The 17,917-nt window shown below is 39.4% G+C and overlaps 1 protein-coding gene across 1 annotated transcript in view; it reads left to right on the top strand.

Moving 5' to 3' along the window:
- The first annotated feature begins 15,469 nt into the window (after positions 1 to 15,469).
- LOC117494125 (neural cell adhesion molecule L1-like protein) overlaps positions 15,470 to 17,917 on the top strand; it is a 49,202-nt gene continuing 46,754 nt past the window's right edge. Inside the window, exon 1 of the mRNA XM_034144833.1 lies at positions 15,470 to 15,789. The gene's annotated coding sequence lies outside the window, so the exon portion shown is untranslated. The remainder of the gene's footprint in view (positions 15,790 to 17,917) is intronic.

Raw genomic sequence — 17,917 nt, forward strand, 5'->3', positions numbered from 1 at the left:
ATGGAGCTGCCTAGTCGGGTTTCCAAATTACTTAAAAATGTGTGAGTGTGGGTTCTTCTTTGGGTGCTAGCAGGGCATGTATGTGGGCTGAGTGACATCACTCAAAATAGTTTTCTGATTGGAGGAGAGGGAAGTGTTGTGGGTACAACTGCACCTGTTTTTCACTGTGCAACTCACTGCACAACAAAAATGTGCCTGGTTGTTATGGAAATGTAAAGGAGCAAGTACCTGTGGTTAAAACCCACAAATACAAAATGACGAAATAAATGTTGGTGACATGTCTCCCTTTCTAATTGGCCCTTTCACTGAACATTTGACATGTCACAGTAGGGAAGACATGGAGGTACATAATAAAAAGAATGGCAGCTGAATTCAATTTAGCAGCTTGAGTTTCAGGATCCTGGTATTAAATAGAAATGAGCTGTAATTAATGCTGTTACCAACATCTGTGCTTTTGGTGCAATGACAAGCCAAATAGGTCAGTTTAAAATTAAAATAAAAACATGTTTATGCCAGCACCTGACTGTTTGTTACAGGAGTGTGATGTTTCACCTGAGATTATTTGATCCACATTATTCCGAACACTTCAACGTTTTGCCTAAAACTCTTATTGTTAATATTTACTAAATTATATACAATCTCTTTCATTATTTACTTAAACTAGAACCGCCAGAGGTTTTTTTATACCTAAAACCGCCACCTGGGTGAAATTGACCCGCTATTAGAATGCATTGATTTTCAAGGTAAAATGTTCTTTTATTGAACAGTGAGTTTTGATCGCACAGGGATGAAACGTATACCAATAGAATCTGTGGACTCTCAGCTTTTCATATGTCACAGCCAGGGCTCGACATTATAAATGGCCCGCTGGTCCGGAAGCATTATTTAGACACCCCGGCCAGCATAATGTACTTTCAACTCGCCCCACAGCTGTTTGCTGCGGAGCGCAGCGCAAGCAGTCTCCCGTGAGCGGGAGCGCACTCCTTCACTACAGACTGTCTCTATCTCTCTCTCTCTCTCTCTATCTATAACTATCTATCAATATATCTATCCATCTATCTCTCTCTCTCTCAATCTATCTCTCAATCTATAAGGAACCGCAGTAGACAAAATGCGTTGCTATAGCAATACGTCATGAAAAGGGGTGGGGTCAATATGACCCGCTGGGCGGAAATAGGTATAAATGGCAATTTTTTTGGCGATTTCTTCAATCTGACTTCATATTGACCATTTTTAACAACATAGGGTGCTACATATCACACTTTCAGGAAAAGTCACGGACTGGGAGACTTTAATATTTTATTGAAAAAAAGTTACATACAATAAAAAACAGCTCTGGGTCAAATTGACCCGATTGGCGGTTCTATTGTTAAAGATTTCCTCAGCACCTCATATCTTAATGGAGGATCAGGAAAAAGTAAATCATTTTGTATCTTGTACAATAGATTTTCAAGTTCTCCGAGACAAATTGGAGATTTTTGGCTCTATAAAGACATTTTACTTTACTGGAGTTGACTATAATTAAAAACTGCTTTCGCCAACTGAAATAAATTGGGTTGCTGCTGAGTTGCAGAAGGCTGACATTTCCCTGTTTTTGATAAGCATCCGCTGACAGCTTTGGTTCATGGTGAAAGGATGTATTTCCCATGACGAGACTGGAAAGAATCTGCTCTCCAAGTCTCTTCCTCCATTTCTCATTCGCACTCTCAAACTTTCAACTGGCCTTCCTTCCTTTTGTCTCTCTTGTTCTGTCTGTCTGACTCTTCCTCTAAGTCAATACATGTCACCCTTGTGTATATTACCACCAGGCCAATATGTGTACTGGGCCTCAGAGAAGCCTAAATGTATTACCCATAGACTGTGGTATTACCATACATTCTGGGATTCCTCAGTCTATACGAGGAGCCCCATTAAACCTACATTGATCATTCTCATTTCAGGTGAAGGTTCCTTTAACATGGCCAGGGCATCGTTAATAATGCTCCATACAGCAGCCATTTGACATTTCCTTTAATTATGCCTGTAATTTATTCATGCACTTGATCCTAGGAGCTTGTTGTGAAAAGCTTCCTCCAGGAATATTTTATCCTGGTCCTCTTGAGGCGCATGGATTAACCATCTTAATAGCAACCCCCTGAAGGTATTACTTCCTTCATTGTCTCTCTGTGTGTGTGTGTGTGTGTGTGTGTGTGTGTGTGTGTGTGTGTGTGTGTGTGTGTGTGTGTGTGTGACAGCAATGAGCATTGTACCTCACATGTGTGTGTTAAGCTGCAAAAGTCATTAGGTCTTATTTCCCAACCATTCAGACTACTCGATGTAAAGTCTCCTGTATGACTAGCTTCTCTAATTTTGGAAGGGCATAAAGAAAAGTGCAAATGGTTGCAAGATCCACGCTTATCGCAGAACACAGCGACCCCCATGTTTAACCCAGTTTTGCAGAAGGAAAACATCACCGCTTAATTTGCTCACTCTGTTGGTCGGTTAACAGACAGCGAAACACAGCAATTTCCCCACAAAGTAGCGGAGTAAATGTGAAATGCACACACTTGAAATGGGATTCAAGATGTTAATTATGATGTTTCTTCATCACAGCACATTGCTCAACTCTAGAGTGCACACCTGACAAAATTCCTCAGGCTTTGTTGGGGAAAATGCGAGCATTTGAAGACTGGAAGTGGAGGCCCTTATATGAAAAGGACACACCACACACACACACAACACACACACACACACACACACACACAACACCACCACACACACACACACACACACACACACACACACACACACACACACACACACACACACACACACACACACACACACACACACACACACACACACACACACACACACACACACACACACACACACACACACACACACACACACACACACACACACACACACACACACACACACACACACACACACACACACACACACACACACACACACACACACACACACACACACACACACACACACACACACACCACACACACACACACACACACACACACACACACACACACACACACACACACACACACACACACACACACACACACACACACACACACACACACACACACACACACACACACACACACACACACACACACACACCAATTTGTCACCTGTAAATGGAAAGTGATTTGTCAATTTGTCAGGACTGGAGGAAACACATATACCCTACTTTATTATTTCATGAAAAATTGAACAGCTATTGCTGCAAATATGTAAACTTACATTTATTTCCCGTTTGTTGTAATCATTTTTCACAAAACCATAAATCGTCTTCCTTTGCTCTATTCTATAACACATCTAAACATAAAGCATCTCTCACCTACATGGTTGTCAATCTAAAACAATGTGGCTGTTGTCTGCAGTTCACACAGACACTGGTATTAATGCTCTCCCTCCCTCTCTCTATGGACTCAGGGAGTTTTCCTCGTTGGTGTCTTTCTTTTTTACGTTTCTGGTAGCCTTAGTTCATTAGCCAGGCTGTTGCATAGAAGACTAATGGGCCAGCATACCTTTTATTGCATACTGCAATTCCATGGCTGTGGAGGTCCATTACTTTGGAGGATCAAGAATGTACTCTCTACTGCTGCTGATAGGGAGGCTTTGCTAGAGGCTAATGACGGGAAAGATCCACTTTGAGATAAATCCTTCAGTAGGTCAATAAAAAATGTGCTCGGCTGCAGAAGAGTCCTGCAATTAGAATACAGCCTGTGAGGTCTGACCTGGGGGGAGTCCAGAGACGGACTGTCCGTAAGTCCGTCCGTCTTTCTGTCTGTCCTCCCTTCTGTCCGTCCTTCCTTCCGTCTACATTGATCGCACAAAAAGGTTGGTAAAGGTGCAATTTGTGATGCCTGGCTCCCATCTATAAAGGTCTCCTATTATACTCTTTTTCAACAATATATTATAGGTCTCAGATATATAAAAAACATGTCTCTGAAGTGTTTGCTTCGAAATACCAAACAGATCCTGCATTGTAGCATCCCATAATCCCCTCAGTTTCAGCCCTGTTTCAAAATTGCTGATTATGGGTCTGTTACTTTAGATAGAAATAAGGAGCCCCTCCCCACGCCCCTCTGAGAGATATTTGGTTAAAAAACCCACAATGGTGCTCTAGGAGGAGATTCAGGTGATAAGGTGGGGGGGGTGTTACCTTGGTTGGTTATTGGCTAATGGTTACACAAGCCAAAAAATCGTTATGACATCATAAAGTAGCCAAAATCTGATCAGCTCATTTTCAGACAGGTTTTTAAATAAATGGATCAGGACAAAAAGTGAGCGAATACTTTTTCCTGAAACTTTCAGAATCTCTTTACAAGGAGGGGACACATGTTCATGTATAAAAGACATTTTGCATAATAGGTGACCTTTAAACAAATATGATGCAGAAATGTGCTCCTTTTGAGACCCAAGAACCAGTAGCAAAAGCACATCCTAAGGGTGCACTGGACTAGTCAAGTATTACAAATCGGTCAAAATAACTATGCTCTATTACCAGCTATTGAAGGGAGGAGAGCATGTGGCAGCTCTGGGAGACAGACCTTCAGTTAGCAGCTGTAGCAACTAGAAATGTAGCAAACACCTAGCAACACATTTCTGCAGACACAGTGGGGAGTCAGTCAGGGCGGTCAGGATCAGACCCCCCGGTGCTAGGGTTCAGGTTGGCTATCCCCTGCAGCCACCCCCAGTAGGAGTTTATTTTTTCGTTTCAGCCACTTTGGATTTAATCCAATAATCAAATGATCAAAATGTAGAAAAAGCAACAACCTTCAAAGTGACAAACCCATGAGCAGCTCTACTTCTTGGAACTGAAGGCAGACTGGACACTACAGTATCTCATAGCACTTCCATGGTTTAAGTGGTACTACAAGACAGAATGGGCCGAGGCTGGCTGGTGAGCTTTTTTCAGATATCTCTGCAACACAATACGTTCGACAAAACCTCAAAACATTACTCCGTCACATAGCCTTCTATTGATAATGTCATTTGTATGTTCTTAATTACAATTCTGACCATATATTTAACATTATACCTTTAATGGCACAAATGATGGACAGGACAGTGTTACAGCATGAAGTGAACTGACGCTTTGTAGCAACAACAGATGGTGGTGTGAGTGAAAGGCAGATGAAAAACCAACTCTCCATTATCAGCACTATCTCGCTCTATTAAACAAAATCATGCAGAGTGATACCCGGGGGAGTACACAGTAGCCTTGTCCTTCACAACAGGAAGCAATATGGTATATTGGAAACATGGTCATAATCTGGATCATCATTTCGCAGCACTTACAATACCTCCGCAGTGCAACAGAGGCTACTACCAATTATCTCTACCCTCTTTTCATTAATGATATTAAGGTAACTGAAGTCATTTACTGCCACAATGACATACATTGATTGCAGGAAAAATGCCACACGGTGATGGATTGATTAAAATTAAAGACATACTGAACAGTATCTATCTGCTCCAAACAAATACATTCACATAGAATGAGCAAAATACAGACAGATCTGGTGAAGCTTACGGTGGTCAGTTGTGCTTGAGGCTGACAGGGGTGTTCATTCAACTCAATGGTCATTCAAAGGATTTGTAGTGTTATTTAGTAAATGTCCTGTTAAGTGTTTTTAGTCGGCTTTTGTGAGGGTCTACTTGTGACCACTGCTCCTTTTTGGTTTTCCCATGTGTGGAATATTGTGGTTGAGAAGTGCCCTTTGTGTTGTATTATTTCACAGTTTTTGTGACTGATGCACCAGCAATTTGAGCAGCGATGACTGTCAAAACAAAAAGGCAGCTTCACAATAGCGAGTAATTTCTAAATTGAATACCAACCAGCACTATGTGCCAGATTAATTGTACCAGATCTGAAAATCACAGTTTTTACAATTAGTTTTCAAGCCAACATATGGCAGCTGAAACAGTCCAAATGGTCTCCGACTTTTACGCTTAGCAGCAGAGCATGTCCCTCGCAGTAATTTGGGGTTTAGTATCTGACTCAAGGGCTCTTAAGCAGTGTTTCTGGTCTGTCTCCGCAGCCTTCTTGCAGTTGATAGCTTGAAACGTTTAATGGCGTACTCTCCTCACACAGCACCAGGAATCAACCCAAGTTTCTTACAGTAGTTTGTTGATCAGTATCTCTACCTCTGGGTGAACCTTGAAGTTTTGATAAGATTAAATTGCAATAACATCATCATCTCCCGACGCCTTTATGGCCCCGGTAAAAGGTCCCTAAATCTCGAACTCGCAGTGCAGACAGAATTAGACTCACTGCCGGTGGCCTTGCACTGCTGAGCGGAAAACATTGGGAGAGGAGCAGGTGGCAGCAGACATTACTGCCCACGTCCTCATGTCATCGGAACAGACATTTTCAGCTCAGTCAGTCATAAATTCATCCAATGGCCACACATAAAGTGATAACGAAATCACAAAATTGCTTTAATATTTGGGTTTCAGTCAGGCTGGGGGGAGGGGAGGTGTTAAATGTGGTAAAGTGTGAAGAGGAGATTGGTAAATGGAACAACTTGCCACGTGTAATGTCCTGCTGTCATATTTTGGGATACTTTATTTGGCGGCATTAAGGAGAAGCACAGATTAATATAATTAGTTTCAACAACTGAGGGTCCTTGTATCCATAGAGACCGGAAAGCCTCATGGACCGCATGTTTAAACTCACCAAGGCATCCCCAATGTTTAGGTTGTGCAGCTGTTCCATTTATTTAAGCAGCTATAAATGTTTTAACTATAAAACTGTTGTGGGGGATGATACCAGAGTACTCTCAGCTGAATATTCATTACCTATAAATATTTGAGCTCACGTTTCACCAGCTTTCCATTGACTATCTGGTGTGTGTGTGTGTGTGTGTGTGTGTGTGTTGTTTGCAGGGTTCAATTTTGCGGCCCAATATTAGGTTGTCTGACATCGGCAATCAATAAAGCTATTGAACCAACAAGGTCAGCCTAGCTCTCATGAGATTGCCAATTGTTCTCTAATGTGAAGCTGCATGCATCTACACAATCACACATGGTCCTTGGTCTGCTGAAGTATTACATTTTCTTGTCTTTAATATTTGTGAAGATGAGATATGGACAGGAGAGAAATATACTATTGTGAATATGCATTTCACTTAGTGAAAACAAATGAACTGAGCGAATGAATGCATTAATATTTATTATATAATATAAACTTAGATTACATTATTTTAGTACATACAGATATTACTCAAATACCTTGCAACGAGACTTTGCTTATTTAGATTAAACCCAGAGCTCTAGTAACAAAAACAAAACGCACCTATATAAGTGAAAATATATAATCTTTTACAATCTATATCCTCTTTTGAGCTTGCCCCAACTTGCTAAACCCAACAAGGGCCACCTGGGTGTGCAGGTCTTTAAATTAAATGTTTGCCTCCTTCATAAGAAAAGGAGGCAGTTGGGAGTCGTGTTTACTTTCATTTTGAGAGCATTAGAGGCTTATAGGTAAGTGAACCCTGCAGTAAAATGGAACAAACAATGGGGTCGTCACACAAATGGGTTCTCTCATACTTTTCCTCTCAAGAGAGGGCTCCTGCATATAAACACACATCATGGATGCGCAGCTAGCCGATGCTGCTGGTATTGTTCACACATTGTTCTCAAGTGTTCAATGATGAGATCTATCCTAGGTGATTAAGAATTTGATATGGATAGGTCCAAAGTATAGACCACTGTATGGATTTTTCTCCTGTAGGCTAGCTCTTCCTAATGAATGTTTTAACTCTCTACGTGTCAAAGAGACAACGATCCTCTGCACTTAGCATACATTAAAAGCTACAAGCATATAAGCTTATGAAAACAGAATTTATCTCGGCTGATTATGAAAGATGTGCTTTAGTTGCAATTATACACCAACACACAACATGCAGTACACAGCACCTCTCATCAGCACACTGAAGAAAGTGCAGACGCATAATCAACCTCAAACAGCTGGTTACAAACGACTACTGTGCAGTTCTCAAGCGTTAACTTGCACATTTTTTGGTGACAAATGATGCAGAAATAGTGTGAAATGGCAATGTTTTTTAATTATGGCCACCAGGAGCAGCAGTACATCTGCTTGGCTCTCATTTTCATGGGTGATCATTAGCTGGTTAAGGGTGAACACATCTGTCTCCCGATGCCTTCGCCTAGCTTAGCATTAAAGATGTCAAACACATGAATTATTCAAACATCGCAATTAACATAAAGGATCACTTAATGGTCAACATGCTGACTTATGAGTGTACATGTTATAGAAAATCTATATTGTTAGGGAACTGGTGTATTTTTGTTTTATAGACTGCAAATTATCATTCTTTCTGTATCCCCCACATATTTTAATAGGAGAAACTGCATGAATGATTGCTAGGCCTTGAATTTGCACCAATCAGGACAAAGCTTCTATAATTTGGAATAATGTTTTTCTGATAAACGGCTATACCTTTTCAAAAACTGTGATTTTAAAAAGGGAAATAATTCAGCCGAAAAGGGCTTTTGTACCAGTTTAGAGAAACTCGTTTTGGCTCTTTGACCAACACACAGTTCTGCAACAATACACTAACCTATTTATATGTGTATGGCAAGTAAACTATGCAAAATAGGTTCTTCTCTTGTGGTCCTAAAGTGTTCATGTAAACACACACAGCAGAGCAATGCAACAAAGCATAAATTCAACCCTTGGTCACATATTCCCATTGTGCACATGTATTAAAGCAATTTAACATTTAAATTCCTTTTTTTCCCTTGGGCACCAATAGTCTAGCGAGCTCCCTTTTAATAGTGTTAAGTGGTGATGATGTAACATCTTGTATTCCACCGCAACCCTGATATTACACACATTCTGAAACACATTCACACCCCTGGGTCTCGAGTCAATACATGAAGGCAGCTGGCTTTGATTGCACTTAACAGTCAACATTTATTCCCAGTCCATGTCCAACTAGCGCCCATCGCAATGCTGTTATCTTGTTGGGCAGCATATATGCCAGTACAACTGAATTTGAAATCTTGCACTATAGGTGTTTGATGTTCCCAGTGAAGACTACACAATGCAATTGGTCATAGAATAAATGCATGCCGTCTTATCATTCTCCTCCGACACAAGTCACATGTAGGTTGCGGTCGAATAGTCCAAAAATCAGCTCCTATCGTCTATTCCTTGACCTCTGTGTGAAACGTCACAGGGTTAAGGGATAGTGGATAGGAGAATTCAAAAGGATTTAGGAGAAAAAAATTGCGGTGCTTTGAGAATACGACTGCACTTTCACTATCCGACGTATCCAGTTCAGACAATGGGCTGAACTGGAGGATCAACACTGACACTGTGTACAAGAAGGGGATGAGCCGACTCTATTTTCTGAGGAAACTGAGATCCTTCAACGTATGCAGTAAGATGCTGGAGATCTTCTATCAGTCTGTGGTGGCTAGTGCACTCTTCTTTGCTGCGGTCTGCTGGGGGGGGGCAGCATAAGAGACGGTGACACCAGCAGGATCAATAAACTGATCAGGAAAGCTGGGTCAGTCATCGGCATCAAGCTGGACCCCTTTGAAGCTGTGGTGGAGAGGAGGACACTGAGCAGGCTGTTGTCCATCATGGATAACCCAACCCATCCTCTCCACCTGCAGCTGGACAGACAGCGGAGCTCCTTCTCCAACAGACTGCTGCAGCTCCCCTGTCACAAGGACAGATACTGGAAAACATTCCTGCCCACTGCAATAACACTGTACAATAAATCACCTCTGGCTGGAAGAGAACTCTCTGCTCCATAGTTTCTCTTGTAATAAAACCACGTTGTACATTTTACACATATATAATCTGTTCAATATTTTATATTTTATATTCCATATTCCATGTCATATTTTTGAACATAAATATTTGTATATATAATATCTACATGTATATTTTCTATTTCAACATGTATATTTTCTATTTTATTTTTATTTTATTTATATTCTTGTTTATTTGTAGTTTTGTTTTATTGTAAAATGCCTTGTCTTTTATGCTCCTGCAACAAAAACAATTTCCCAAATTGGGATCAATAAAGTACCATCTTATCTTATCTTATCTTATCTTATGATGTGCCAGCGGACGTCATGAATGTGCGTCTGCTGCTGTGGGGAAACTACAGTTTTCTATACAGCGGACTACATGATGTAGAATAAGAACGAGGGACTACTGTAAACTCATCTAGAGACTCTGCACCGTGCTCTGATGCTGTTGTTTTATGCTTTATGAACGTGGACAACAGAGAAACATATTCTTCATGACCAAAGTTGGAATTGCAATAAAAAAGGAGAGTGAAACTTATGCTCGTCACCCTCTCCCTCCGGTCCACATTAATACAATGATCCTAATACGTATTATTGTATGAAAAGATCTTAAAATAAATACAAATGTATGTTAGGAAGGTTCCTAAGCAAAATGGACTATTCGACCGCAACCGTAGTCTCTGTAGAATTTCCTTCAGAGAGAGCACAGCATTGTCTCCTCCCTTTCAACACCCATTTATTTCATTCTGGCACTCTTTTATGAATTTGACACTTAAAAGTAAGGTTGCTCAGATTGGATGCGGCAAAGAACACCTGTGCTCTGTGTTCATAAAGTGAAAATGGTACTGAAAGGAGAGCATGCAGAGAGAGATCCCTGTCATCTTCAGGTCAATGCGCCCACATGCTGCTGGTTGAAATCTGGTTGAAATACAAAGAAACAAAAAAGATTGACAATTTCTAACGGTGAGCAGAAGTTCAGCCTTGCACTATTGGTAATCCTGGAAGCACTGCTAATATTCCCAGTCTGAATTATAGCCTTGCAATGGTAGAGGACTTTCAGTCAAATCAAATGGCAATGAAGAAACCTGCTAAAGTGTTGGTACACAGCTGAAATGAAACATAGACGATAAGATGATTCAAATGTATTTTAAACCTTTTTGATCAAGTTAGATATCTATCATCTAGAGAAACCAACATGGTTCAATTTCATGCTCAGTTAATATAGATTAGTTACACCAATCATCTGATAATAGGTGTCAGAATCAAACGGAATAACAACACAGAAAGAAAAAAAAGCGAATTGAAGGTCACATTACATTCATTTGTTAGACGCTTTTATCCAAAGCGACTTACATACATTCAGTACTGTGGACAATCCCCACAGGAGCAATTTGGGGTGAAGTGTCTTGCCGCAGTGGGACTCGTACTTGCTATCCCCTGATTTGAAGTCCAGCACACTGTCCACTGAGCCACAGCCTCCCTGTCACAAGTTTGATAAGCGCCAGTAAACCACCAGGGAGCCCAAAGTCCGCGCAAGACCATGGTGAAGACTAGGATTAATTGTTAAATAGTGTCCTTAACTGCATATGGATTTGGTGATTGAATATATAATGTTACTGCACGACGAATCACTTATACATTGAAATGCACTCAGAAGCTCCCTCTAGTGTTTAACTCCAATAAATAAAATATATGCACGACAGACCCAGTATAACAACCGTAGAATATTTATTGCAATTAAAAAATCCACACTGATCATTAGCATTCAACCAAATCTAAACCCTGGGAGAAGTAGTTATGGTGCAGCTGGTAAATAATGTGTTGCATGCTCAAATACAAAGAGGAACACTGTCTTCAGCATGTGGTCTAAACTGTGGCACAGATACTGTCTAGTGGACAACATCTTCGGAATATCAAAAAAGGATAAAGGTTGAATTTTGATATGGCTTAATCAATCAATTTACACATCCCAGCTTTTCTTAAATCGGATGTAATGTTCCTATTTGCCCAATATTTACTAAGATTACAATCGTTGAATAATCTCGAGCTTTCTGAGCTTGCTAGAGAAAGGCTGTGAAGAAAATACTCCGGGTATGTGTTTTGGCTTCCCTGGTGTGCAAGGCCATCAGGGATGACACTAGGGGGCATCGTTATACCACAGGAGGAAAGACCTGCCACCAATAAAATATACATCCATTACTATGGCAACTAGGTTTTCTGCACTTCTTTCTCTGTGGAATAGATTTAGCATGTTTCTCAAAACACAGGGCAGAGGGCAAAGTGAACTATTTGGCTTGTACACATTGATAAAAATGAATTGCTTTGAGGGATGAGACTCAACACTTGAATGAAGAGTTTGGTTGGTTCACATTCGTTCTATACACCACAGAAGTACCTCTGTTAATACTTTTTGAGACTAGAATGAAGAGGAATGTATATATCTGCACTTATCAGCACTCAAGTGCTTTCAGCCAGAGAGAAAACACAACTTGGGGTCAAGATCACAGGTCAGTGCATCACAATGGTCTTATAATGGGTGAAAATATGTGATCTCCAAGCTGTGCTACGATGTCTCTCTCTCTCTGGAGGGTAATGTCAAGGTTCAGGACGCAGTGTTCACTGCTGCTTTAAGAGTTGTTTGAAATGTAAGCATTTTCTCTATAGCGGTGCAATTAAGATTGGCCCTGGAATGGAGCATGGCATAGACAGCTTGACAGTGAAGAGCTTTATCTATGATTTATAGTGACATTTATTATTTGGTGTTCTAGTATATTCACAATCCATAAAAAGCCCAAAAAGTCACATCAAGGACTTATGAGATTGAATTGCAGGAATGTAAATGTTTTTGTTAAACATATCAAAGCACATAGCAGCTGTTCTGTACACAAAACAATTAAATATCATAGGGCCTTGCTACAACAACAAAAAACGAACATTAACCTTGATTGTCGCAGTATACCTGGAAATTGCAATCTTACATTTTAACTCCAACTAAGAGTACTTGTCAACAAAGTTCTATTTTACACCAGAGTTTATAGGAGAGGGAGTCTCCTTCACTGTGTGATTTCAACCTCTGATTACACAGTATGTTTCAACAAAGAGTAAATTGCTACTCTACATCCAAGACAAAGCTAAATGTATTGTTGCACACTTGAACATAAAAGGGGACTTCCATGAGTCCATACGTTTAAAATAAATTACTTTTACGTCGTTTGTTTGGGAAATAGTCTACAGAAACACGAGCACGTCACTGCAACGTAGGCCTATCTGCATACTGTCAGCTAGGTCTAATTAATTATGCTTCAAAAACATTCATATACATTCTTACCCTGCATAAAACTTTAAATATCATATATCCGCAAAACACATTGTACGAGGATATTCAGCACAAACGGAAAACCTATTAAAAACAAGCTACAGGTGGTTGTTCAAGCACTGTTTCAAATGGCACGTATTTATCGAACAGGTAAAACTACGGTAAAAATGCGATTTAAAAAAATGTCATGTCGGCAATACAGTAGTCCGTTACACTTCCATCAACTATAAATCTGTGCTACTATAAATAGCTTCAACACTTCTGCTCACCTGGAAACATATCATGATGTCTCTGCTGCTTCTGCGTCTTACCTAGGACCCCAAAGCTGCCCACAGTGCCTGTTTGAGCTATACTCATAACTTTAGCTACTAAATGTTATAGTTGCTATAGAACATGTACATTGATTTGAAGAACACAGGTTAATCAAAGACAACAACATACAATAGTGCCAATGACAAAGTAATATAGTTTCCATTTATATTATGATTCCAGTGTCCATTGATAGGCTCAACATTACCATATGTCCCACAGTATTTGTCTGGGGAATAAAGGGAAGCTGAATTACAATGAGTGTCAAAACATATAAAGTTTAATTGTCACTGAATTAGTTACATTTGAGATCTTGAACTGGTCTGACCACAGATATTTGTAATAAATGTGGTTTATTATGTCACAATATCATCCAATATACTGTGAGTATTTTACAGCAACAAGGTTGACTTGTGAAAATAAGATATCAAATTATCATTTCATCACCTTCTTGGTGTCTTTTGATGTTTGCCTTTATGCATTATTGCCAGAGATAGGCCTCCATGAAATAACTATTTTAATCAGTGATGGATATGACTATTATTTTCTTGAGTTCTTAATAAGTGGCCTTTGAAAATGTAAAATGAATAAACCCAATTTAAAGTTGTTATATTGAAACGTTTAAGTTTGTTTTGTCTATCAAACTGTCCATATAAATATAGAGCAAAATGTAATAAATATTCATATTTCAGAAGCCGTAACCAGTGATTTTCATGAGACAAAAAATACTGACTGAAATGATCAGCTGACTATGTTAAATAAAGCACTAATTGTTTCACTCCCTCCATCAGATAGAGACTTAAAGCTGCTGATGTCATCAAATGGTCTGGATTTGGATCATTCAATTGATTTTTTCCTGAACGTATAGTATAGTCAAGAACAGCTGAATAGTATATGTTTCTCGTTGTATAATTCTGTGTTTATCTCCAAGAATGCTCTCCCTCCACATTCCTGTACTTATCACTCTTTCAGACACCTGAACAAGCACTTCAGGTGACAGCATGTTTCATCTCAGGGACAGTTAAGTACACAACACATTTTTCCTTCTTAGTTGGTAAAATTGTGTTTGTTCACCCATGCAGCTGATATGATTATGTGAGCGTGAAAGTAAATGAACTAAAATGTGTGTGTGTGTCTTTCTGTACAAACACTACATGTTTACAGCTTCTCCCTCTAAAAGTGCATGAGCAATATCATATTCTACAGTAGGATACTTGTCTATGGAACATATCAGAGGTGTAAAATAACTAAGTACATTTACTAAAGTACTGTAAGTACAATTTTGAGATTCTTGTTCTTTACTTGAGTCTTTGCATTTTCTGCTACTTTGTACTTCTACTCCACTACAATTCAGAGGTAAATTGTGTACTTTTGCTCGACTACATTTATTTAATACCTTTAGTTACTTTACAGATTTGGATTAATGATGTGAAATATAATCAACACTTAAATAAGACTGTAGTTAACCCTGAAGTAAATTCACAATCTACCTTGCACAAAATCATTAAAAATGTACCTTTACCAGCTTTGATAACACTTTAATGCATCAATAATTATAAACGAAACATATAATATTTATTATTCTGAAATGGAACTATTTGCATAATGAGTACTTTTACTTTTGGTATTTTCAATTGTTTTGTTATGCTAATACTTTTTCTTCTTTTACTTGAGTAACATTTTGAATACAGGACTTTTACTTGGAACAGAGTATTCCTATACTGTGGTACTTCTACTTTTACTTAAGTACAACATCTGAGTACTTCTCCCACCTCTGGAAATTATTATATGTTGTACACTTTTACAAAGAGAGGATAAAAGAATGAAAGTCCACTCAGCAGACATTCCTCCCTTTGAGATGTAAAAAGTGACAGTATGAGCTGACTTAAATAAGGAGGCGCTCACCATAGATGACGCGCTCTCGTGCCTTCCTCTTGATTGACATCCGACATGTTAGCGCACGTACACGAGCAATGAAATATGCCCCCACGTTTTTGTATACGTGCATATTTTACTCAAAGCCCGTGGGTGCCGGCCGCTTATAGTGTATGACAGCAGTCATTCCGCGCGCACCCTCCTCACACAGCCACTGCGTGTCCTTTGACCTCTGTCGCTTTTAAAATAGAGAAACGACCTTGTGGAGACTTCAGTCATTTGCAGTTGTTGACTGCTAAGTTTTAGGCTACACTCAAATAGTTACACACGCTGGGCTTGTGAGGTTAAAAAAGAAACGAAATAAGTTTATCCACACGAGTTGTGATGTTTGTCACATCCGGGACTGAAACTTGTCATCACTTTTTCATTTTGGACGCAACGAGCTTCTCCTGAGGGAATTGAAGACGACACTTCGATAGGTAACACACTTTTGTTATCACTCCAGTTGCTTGTCTTAGGGTAAGCTGCACAACAAAATGAGCTTCTAGACAACTTAATTATGTTTTTATTCAGGTTTACGCAGAAAAAATACGAAAGCGTAAAAATGCAGGCACATGGTGAGAAGTCAAAACTTGTCAAATGCAAGTAAAATACTTTCATCATGCAGCCTGAACTTTAAGGTTGCATGTTGAAAGTTTTTTTTATCAGTTGAAATCAGGGGCAGTTCACAGATGAAGACTTTACCTGTCAGCTGTCAGATCCCTGTGGAGCTCAAAAACAAAAAAGAGTCTCTACCTCATGCAGGTTTTGGGTATGAAATCCTGCAGTGTATCACAAAGCCATAAACAAAAAGTATGGACAAGGTCTGACTTTTATCTAGACTCTTCATGTCTGTGCTTTAGTATTTTCACTGTGTGCCTCTCCCTCCCTCTGGAGGCATTTTATATACACAGTTATTTAAATTATATTTTTTCTGACACACATACAACTTAATAACCTATTTATTTGTAATATCCCATCACTTATTTGATCTAATCTCATTTGTGTTTATAAACATTTTCTGAAATCACCATAATGTAGCTATTTCAGCTGCTTTTTTACAAGGATTTTCAGGTTTAAACAAAATCATTTTCACACCTCAGTCAAAGGTTAATGGATTTTGTGACCCATGGTTTGTTAAGGGGTCAAACAGTTAGACATTTACAGAGTTGCACCAATTTTTACTCCGGTTGTTTACAATTGAGATGTTCTGTCTTATTCCAGTCCCTTATGTGCAATTAATTTGTTTTATAAGACTTAAGCTTTTCATTGACAGTGTTTTTGAAGTTGTGAGACTTTTAAAAATGACATAAACATGAGGCTCTGCAGTCCTGTGAAACTAATTTGCTCACCTTTCAAAAACCAGCCTGCCTTACATGAATGCAAATGCTTCATAGTGAGACCACATCTCTGTGTGTCTTCTTCTCCCAGCCTGGCCACTCAGAGTGAAGATGAGTAGTGGCGGGTCAGTTGCCCAGAGCATTGGCCACGATAGTCCTGTGAAGCCGGCCCATTCAAGTCTCTGCCGCTTTGTCATAGCCAAATGGGTCGAGCCTCTCATCTCTCTTTCTTTGTGTGTCACAACTTGACTGAAAAGTGGTAATTGGGAAATCCTGGGATCCTCACTCCCTGGGGTGATGTCCGGGGCAAGCTTCCAATAATTACATTTACAGTACAACAAGTTGTTACATGAGAAACAGGTCAGCTTTTAATTTCAACCGTGGAAAACATCCAGTTTTGTGTTCATTCAGGCGTGGTGTGATCTCGCTCAGATTTTCTCCCTCCTGCATGTTCAGGCTCAGTCTGCTAACTCAATTGTAGCTGAGGATATTTTATCATCAGCCATTTAAAGAGGCAGGGTTGGCAGTATTGATGAAATGCCATAGTTGAGCCGTTGAGTGACAGAAAAGTAATCAGCAACAACTTTGATAGATGATTCAACGTTTTAGTTTGAGCTTTTTGAATGTGAATTTTTATAGTTAATAAATACTTCAAGTAATCCCAACTATTGTTTGTAAAATGTCAAAAAATTAAAGTTGTGCATATAGTTCCATGAATTTAAATTGATGTCTGCTATTCCCCAACAGACTAAAACCCCACAGATATTTCTGATTAGTGACATATACAACAAAGAAAGATTTAAACCCTCAAAGTTTAGTAACTGGAACCAGGAAGTTTTTGAAATGTTCTTCTTAAGAATTACAATGAGGTTCTTACAATACTGTAGCTGCTGATGTTTGTTGTTGTTGATTTCAGCTCCAACCGTCCTCTTTAACACACTGATATTTCTGGCTCTTTTTGTTCTATGTGAATATTTAAATCGTATTACATCTCTCTGTAAAGCTGCATTTCCCCTGTATGGTGCAGCAAATCTCGATTTAACTCCTATTAACAAAAGTTGTGGATAGTATCTGGTACCATTTCTGTCTGTTCAAGCAAGCTGCGCTGATACTAAAGGTGGAGTTAAAACACTGCAGACGACTGATTGGTCAGAGAGAACCATCAGTACTCTGACCCCGGGCAACCTGAACAAACCCACAATAAAAAAAACAAGCTACCTTTATTGCG

This window comes from Trematomus bernacchii, unplaced genomic scaffold (genome assembly GCF_902827165.1).
Source record: "Trematomus bernacchii unplaced genomic scaffold, fTreBer1.1, whole genome shotgun sequence".
Taxonomy (NCBI): domain Eukaryota; kingdom Metazoa; phylum Chordata; class Actinopteri; order Perciformes; family Nototheniidae; genus Trematomus; species Trematomus bernacchii.